Source organism: Tupaia chinensis, unplaced genomic scaffold, assembly GCF_000334495.1.
Source record: "Tupaia chinensis unplaced genomic scaffold, TupChi_1.0 Scaffold138988_1, whole genome shotgun sequence".
Taxonomy (NCBI): Eukaryota; Metazoa; Chordata; class Mammalia; order Scandentia; family Tupaiidae; genus Tupaia; species Tupaia belangeri.
Genome location: NW_006198878.1, coordinates 558,531 through 566,190, shown reverse-complemented (window position 1 = coordinate 566,190; position 7,660 = coordinate 558,531).

Genomic DNA, 7,660 nt, shown 5'->3' with positions numbered 1-7,660 from the left:
AGAGACAGAGAGACAGAAAGTGAGAAATCTCCCCCCAGGGGGAATGGCCACGCTGCAATCCCTTCTCCTCCATTCTCTTCTCAGGATCTTGGGCATGTCCGCACACACGTCTGGCATGAGTTTAAGCCTCCAGGTCCGGGACTCAAACCATGGTTGACTACATGGGAGTCCAGCAACATAGCTATTGTGCCAATTGCTCGTCCCTTAATCTACAAATTTAATGTAATCCCAATCAAACTACCAGAGATATTCCTCACAGAAATAGAAAAAATAATAATAAAATTTTTCTGGAAGTGTGAAAGGCACCATATTGCCAAAGCAATACAGTGCAAGGGGAATAAAGTAGGAGGCATCTCACTTCTCGACCTCAAAACATATTACAAAACTGTGATAATTAAAACAGCATGGTATTAGCACAAAAACAGGCACACGAATGGAACAAAATTGAGAATCCCCAAATATACCCCAAAGCATACAGCCAACTGATTCTTGACAAAGGGCACAAGACAATCCAGTGAGAAAAAGAAATTCTGTTCAGAAAATGGTGCTGGGAGAACTGGATAACCACCTGCAGAAGAATTAAACTAGATCCTTATCTCTCACCACTAACAAAAATTAACTCAAAATGGATTGAGGATCTAAACATAAAACCCCAAACTATAAAAATACTGGTGAAAAGCCTCTTAGAGACCTTGGAGTAGGCAAAGACTTCTTAAAGAAGATCTCAAAAGCACAAGAAAGAGTCCTGAAAATAAACAAATGGTATTATATTAGGCTGAGAATCTTCTGCACAGTCAAAGAAACAACTAGAGTGAGAAGACAACCCTCAGAGTGGGAGAATATATTTACAAACTATATTTCAGATAAGGGACTGATAACCAGAATATACAGGGAACTCAAGTAGCTTATACACACACACACAAAAAAAAAGAATCAATACAATTAAAAGATGGGAAAAAGAGCTGAATGGACAATTTTCTGAAGAAGACATATGAACAGCCCCAAAGCATATGAAAACATGCTTGACATCTCTTATCATAAGGGAAACACAAATCAAAACCACAATGAGATACCACTTAACCCCAGCCAGAATGGCTCAAATTAAGAAAATAAACAATGATAAGTGCTGGTGATGCTGTGGTAAAAAGGGAACTCTCCTACACTGTTGGTGGGGATGTAAATTAGTACAACCACTCTGGAGAATGATATGGAGATTCCTTAGACACCTACAAATAGAACTACCATATGATCCACTAACTCCACTTTCAGGTATTTACTCAAAGGATATATACCCTCAATCAGAAAAACATTTGTACATCCACGTTTATTACAACATTATTTACAATTGTAAGGATATGGAATCAACCCAAATGTCCAAAAATAGATGACTGGATTGAAAAAGATCTGACATATGTACTCTATGAAATACTACTCAACCATAAAAAATAATGGAACCTGGACAATTGATATAAAGTGGGCCAATATGGAAGAATTAATGCTAAGTGAAGCAAGTCAGACTATGAAAGACAGACTTTGTATGTCCCCACACAATATATACCAATTATCTGTGTTCTATGGCAGGAACTAAAAGTTTGGAGGGTATAGTAGTAGGGATGACAATGTCAGACACTAGAGATAGTAAGGATAGGGGTAATACGGGAGTGGGTAATGGAGAGAGAGAAGGAGGGGAATGGGAAAAGAAAGAGAAAAAGAAAATATGTTTAATTGACAAAAAAATGAAAAGCTATTTGCTGATGATAATGTATATAGTAATGTCTCGATCTTGACTGATATGTATAGTAATTGTGCTGAAAAAAGAAATGTTATACACTGTAAAGATATATGTGATTCTTAGATACAAATAAAAATTAATAATTAAAAGCTTACAGAATCACCATCATAAATGTGTTATGTTCTTGACCAAAGCATTATGTGGTTCATGACTATAGGTAGGTAGGTAGGTAAGCAGGTAGATAATGATTTTTTTCCATGTCTGTCTATTCCACTTGACATAATCTCCATGAAGGCAGGGATCTGGTTGATCTTGTTTGCTGTCTCATTCCCAACACCTGGCAGAGTTCCTGTACTTAGCAGCTATTATTTCTTTGTTCTCTCTCCTGGGTATCCACTTACTTCACTGTTGTTTCTCAGTTTCTGTTGTTTCTCAGTTTCTGTTGTTTCCTCTTCATCTCCCCAACAATTAAATGATTGAAGGTCCCACAATTTAGTGTTTAGATCTCTTCTCTTCTCTATCCACATCCACTTCCTAGATGATTTCATCTCATTTCTTGGCTTTAATTACCATCTATATGCTGAAAAATCACATATTTTTGTCTCCATCAAACATAGACTTGTATATACATATGTGTACTTAAAATTGTGATCTCTATGTCCATCAGAGTGTTTTATGTCTTGACCTAGATGCAAATTTCAGGTGCAGTCATTTTGTGAAAATTTAATGAGCACTCTATCTGTGGTTCCATATCCAGTTATTCAACCAGCTACAGATAGAAAATATTCAGGAGGACAGAATGTAGCATGGTGGTTGAGGTGCTGGACTCCTACATGGCCAACTGCAGTTTGAGTCCAGAGCCTGGCAACTTGAAACTCAAGCTGGTCATGTGTGCATGCATGCTCAAAATCTTGAGAGGAGAATGGAGGATAGGGGATTATGGCATGGCCAATCCCCCAGTGGGTAATTTCTCACTTTCTATCTCTCTGTCTCTCTCTGTTTCTAGTGAACACATGTACCTTATAGCAAAAAAGCTCTCTCTAAAAGAAGAAAAGAAAATTTTAGGAAAAAAATAAATTAAAAATGATACAAATGTAAAAATAGTACAGCATAAAAACTATTTTTTAACGAATTATTTATTTTATCTATCTAATTATTTATTTTATTTTTTATTAGTAGTATTTTTTATTTTACTAGAGAGAGACAAAGAAAGGGAAAGTGAGAAAGCAAGCCTCCAGGTCCAGGACTCTGACTGAGGTCAGCCATGTTGGGGTCCAGCGACTCAACCGCCATGCCACTTGCTGGCCTCAGTATAACAACTATTTACATAGCATTTACATTATATTAGTCATTACAAGTAATCTAGAGGATGTACATAGGTTATATGCAAATACTATTGCATTTTATATAAGAGACTTGAGCATCTGTGGGTTTTGGTATCCATCAGGTCCTGGAAGCAATCCCTCATAGATTCTGAAAGATGATTGTACTTCAGTCAAAATTTTAAAGTAAAAATATTTAGTGTAAATAAGAAATTATAAAATAAATCAAAAATTTAAAATACAGTTAAAAAAATTAATGAGTCCTGACCTTGTTGCCCTCACCTGTTCCTTGCACCATCTTCCTCATCTTGGTATCTGGCAACTCCATTTTTCCAGTTTCTCAGGGCAGAAACATTGAAGTCATCCTTGACTTCTGACACTCATGTCCAAACCATCAGTTCTGAAGTCCTACTCTACCTTCAAAATGTAATGAGGATATGACAACTTCTCACCACTTCCCCATGCCAGTTACCATTATTTCCTCATTTCCCTTTGCCCACCAACAGTCTGTTCTCAACACTATAATCCTATCACTTCTCAGATCAAAACCTTCTGACTTCATTTCCCAATCAGAGTAAAAATCCAAGTCCTATTTATAGCATGACCTTTTCCCCCTTCTACTTTTCCCCTCACTTGCTCCACATCATTGTCCTTGTTATTCCTCAAACACACCAAGCAAAATCCCACCTTAGGGGCTTTGTATTTATCCCCTCTGCTTAGAATGTTCTTCCCCAAAACACTTAAATAGCACACTCTCTCCCTTCCTTGACCTTTATACTCAAATGTCATTTGCCATACTCTCTCAATACTTATTTATTTCTATCTATAGCCACTAGAATAAAGACTTTGCCTATTTTGTTTGTCATTCTATCCCTTGGTCTAGACTAGTGCCTGGCCCATAGTAGGTGCTCAACAAATAAATGAATTCAGAAGGCAGAGTTAACTAAATGCTAGAATAGATGTTTAATGAAACACTCTTGAGAATGTTAAAGAGGAAGGAACTTATTCTTTGGAGGAGTAGAAATCAGTAATGCCTCACAAAAGAACTAGTATGTGAACATGATCATGGAAAATGAGTAGAATTTCTATTCACCAAGAAAGGTTAAAGGGGGCCAGCAGATGGCATGGTGGTTGAGGCACTGAACTGCCACGTGACCAACTACGGTTTGAGTCCTGGACCTGGTGGCTCGCTTTGTCACTCTTCCTCTCTCACTCTTTTCTTTTTGCTCAAACTGAATAATAATAATGATAAATTAAATTAAATAAATAATTCTTTTTTACAAAAGAAAGGATAAAGAGTATTCCACGGTTCCTACACAAGCAAAAATATTACTTGAAAATAAGATACAACAATAAATTAATAAAAAGAATAAAAGGAATTGTCTCATATTTGTAAACCAAGACCTTTACCCTATCAATTGTGAGACTAGTTGAAAATACAAGGTAAAGAAAATTAAATTAAATAAATAATTCTTTTTTACAAAAGAAAGGATAAAGAGTATTCCACGGTTCCTACACAAGCAAAAATATTACTTGAAAATAAGATACAACAATAAATTAATAAAAAGAATAAAAGGAATTGTCTCATATTTGTAAACCAAGACCTTTACCCTATCAATTGTGAGACTAGTTGAAAATACAAGGTAAAGAATCAGCAGATGGCATAGCAGTTACATCACTGTACTCCCACATAGTCAATCACAGTTCAAGTCCCAGACCTGGCAGTTTGAAACTCATGCCAGGTGTGTGTGCGTACATGCTCAAAATTCCTAGAGAAAAATGGAGAAAGAATTTTGGCATGGTTATCAATCCTGGGGGTAGTTTCTCACTTTCTGTCTCTCTATCTCTCCAGACCTTATAGCAAAAAATCTCTCTCTAGAAAAAAAGAAAATACAGAGCAAGGGACCAGCAGATGGCAGAACGGTCACATTGCTGGACTCTCATATAGTCGACTGTGGTTTGAGTCCTGGACCCAGTGGCTTAAAACTCACGCTGGGCGCATGTGCGTACACATGCAAATCATTCTTAATAGATTCTATATGAAGGTAACAAATTCACTAATTTATGTGTTTTTCAAAATAAAAACATGTTAAATAGATCAGCAACACCTCTTGAGCTTCAGTTGATAAGCCTTCCTCAATCTGGTTTCATATCTTCTAAATTTATGCCTATAGGACAACAAGATGTTTATTTATTTATTTATTTATTTATTTATTTATTTATTTATTTATTTATTGCTATAGCATACATGTGCTTGCCAGAGAGCAATGCGGGGAGAGGGAGAGGTGAGCAAGCACCCCTCGGGGGAATGACCATCCTTCAATCCTTTCTCCTCTATTCTCTTGGGATTTTTGACAGGTATGCACACATGCCCTGCATGTTTTCCAAGCCACCAGGTCCAGGACTCAAATCATGCAGTCAGCCCTATGGGATGCAGCTGCTTTAACGTCATGCCATCTAGCTGGCCCCAAAACAAGTTTTTCTTTAATATCGACTTGAATAGTAGTTTCTTATAATAAAACTAGATTTATTCACTCAAAAAGAATCAAGAACAGTTATAAACACATCTATTCTGCCTGCTAAGATTTCTTAAACTAATACTTTAAAAGCACATAAGGTGAAATCTTTACTTTTGTATATATTTCATGTGATATGTAAATAACAGAACAGGAAATGGAATTTCTACACTTCATTGTTGTATTGTAAGAAAAAGAGCAAAATGACAACTTTGAAGTATAATCGAATTCATTTCGGCTGACCCATGATTTAGTAGTTAAGGGAGTCAGATCCCACATGGCTAACCATGGTTTGAACACTGGCCCTGGGAGCTTAAGAAACATGCTGGGTATATATATATATATATATATATCCCCCAAATCCTGACAGGATGGAGAAATGAAGGAGAAAGGATCGTAGCATGATTGTGCACCACTAGGAAATGCCTTTTCCCTCCTTCCCTCCATTCCTCTCTCTCCTTCTTTCTTTCTGTCTCTGGTGAACCATGAACCATCTGGCAATTAGAAAAAGTTAAAATAAACAAGTAGAACTAGAGCGAGCCAGTAGCAGGTGGTTAAAGCAGCTGGATCCCACATGGCTAACTGTACAGTTCTCGAGTCTTGACTTGGTAGCCTAAAAAACACTGAGTGAAGTGGGCCCATAATCCCAAGAGGAAAATGGAGAAGGGATTGAGGTGTGGGCATCCCTCCAGAAGGTGATTTTTCAATTTCTTTCTGTCTCTCTCTGGCAAGCAAAAAGGCCCTATAACAAACTAAAAACAAACAAAAAAAGAACTCATTCAATGAATGTATCACCACAAAATTTAACACTGTTTGGGTTGTCAAAGGGAATGAAAACTAAGGCAACCTTGCTCAGGAGACAAAGCCCTACATTCAGATATTCTAATCTTAGTTTTGCCACTTATTAGTTTGGGCAAATCACTGGGCCTCATTTGATTATCCAGTTTACAAAGTCAATTCCTGCTCTCATGTTTTATCAATAGGGGGTAATGCACTTGGAATTAAATCAAGCAGTCATTATGGAAGCTTAAATGTTTTGAAATGCTGGTTCAGAAAATCAGACACTTTCCCAAGATAGTCTGAGATTCAAGAGTAAGCTATTTTAGGGAACCAGCAGTTAGCGTAATGGCTATGTCGCTGGACTCCCACGTAGTCAACCGCGGTTCGCGTCCCAGACCCGGTGGCTTAAAACTCACGCCAGGCGCGTGTGCGTGCGTGCCCAAGATCCCGCAAGGAGAATGGAGGAGAAGGGATTGTGGTGTGACCATCCCCCCTGGGGGGTGATTTCTCGCTTTCTGTCTCTATGTCTCTCTCTGTCTGCCTGTCTGGCGAGCGCACGCGCCCTATAGCGAAAACCTCTCCAAAAAAAAAAAAAGAGTAAGTTATTTTAATTGGTACAGATTCTGATTCTTTTGAGAGTTTTTTGTTTGTTTGTTTTGTTGTTGTTGTTGTTGTTTCTTGCTATAAGGCGCATGTGCTTGCCAGAAAGACAAAGAGAGATAGAGAGATAGAAAGTGAAAAATCACCCCAAGGGGGGATGGACATGTGGCAATCCCTTCTCCTCCACTCTCCTCTTGAGATTATAGGCATGCATACACATGCTCCTGGTGTGTTTTTCAACCCTCCATGTCCAGGACTCAAATAGTGCTGTCAGCCATGTGAGATCCAGCTGCTTTAACCTTGATGCCACCTGACTAATCCTGTGTTTTTGATTTCTAAAAATGTGTGTTGCTCCAAGTAGTAGTGAAAATCTGTAAACTCAGACATGGACTAACAAATGTGCTCTATCTTTAGTAGAGTCTTTTGAAGTTGCCTTGAATGTGAGAGCAGTAACTGGTTTCTCAAGGATCTATTTGATCTCACTTGCTGGGAAAGTTGTCATTGAAAATGTAATTCTCCCATATAATTCCCAGTAAAGATGACAGTGAACTAAGTAAATTACTATGTCACCAATATGGATGTTTATTTGTTCCTAAAGTGGATTGAAGTTCTCCCAAAGCCTGACTATCTCTTCTCCAGTGAATCTCTAGTTGCAATTGATAGTGGTGAATTTTAAAAAGACTTTAAATTGAGTTTCTCAGAAGTGCCTT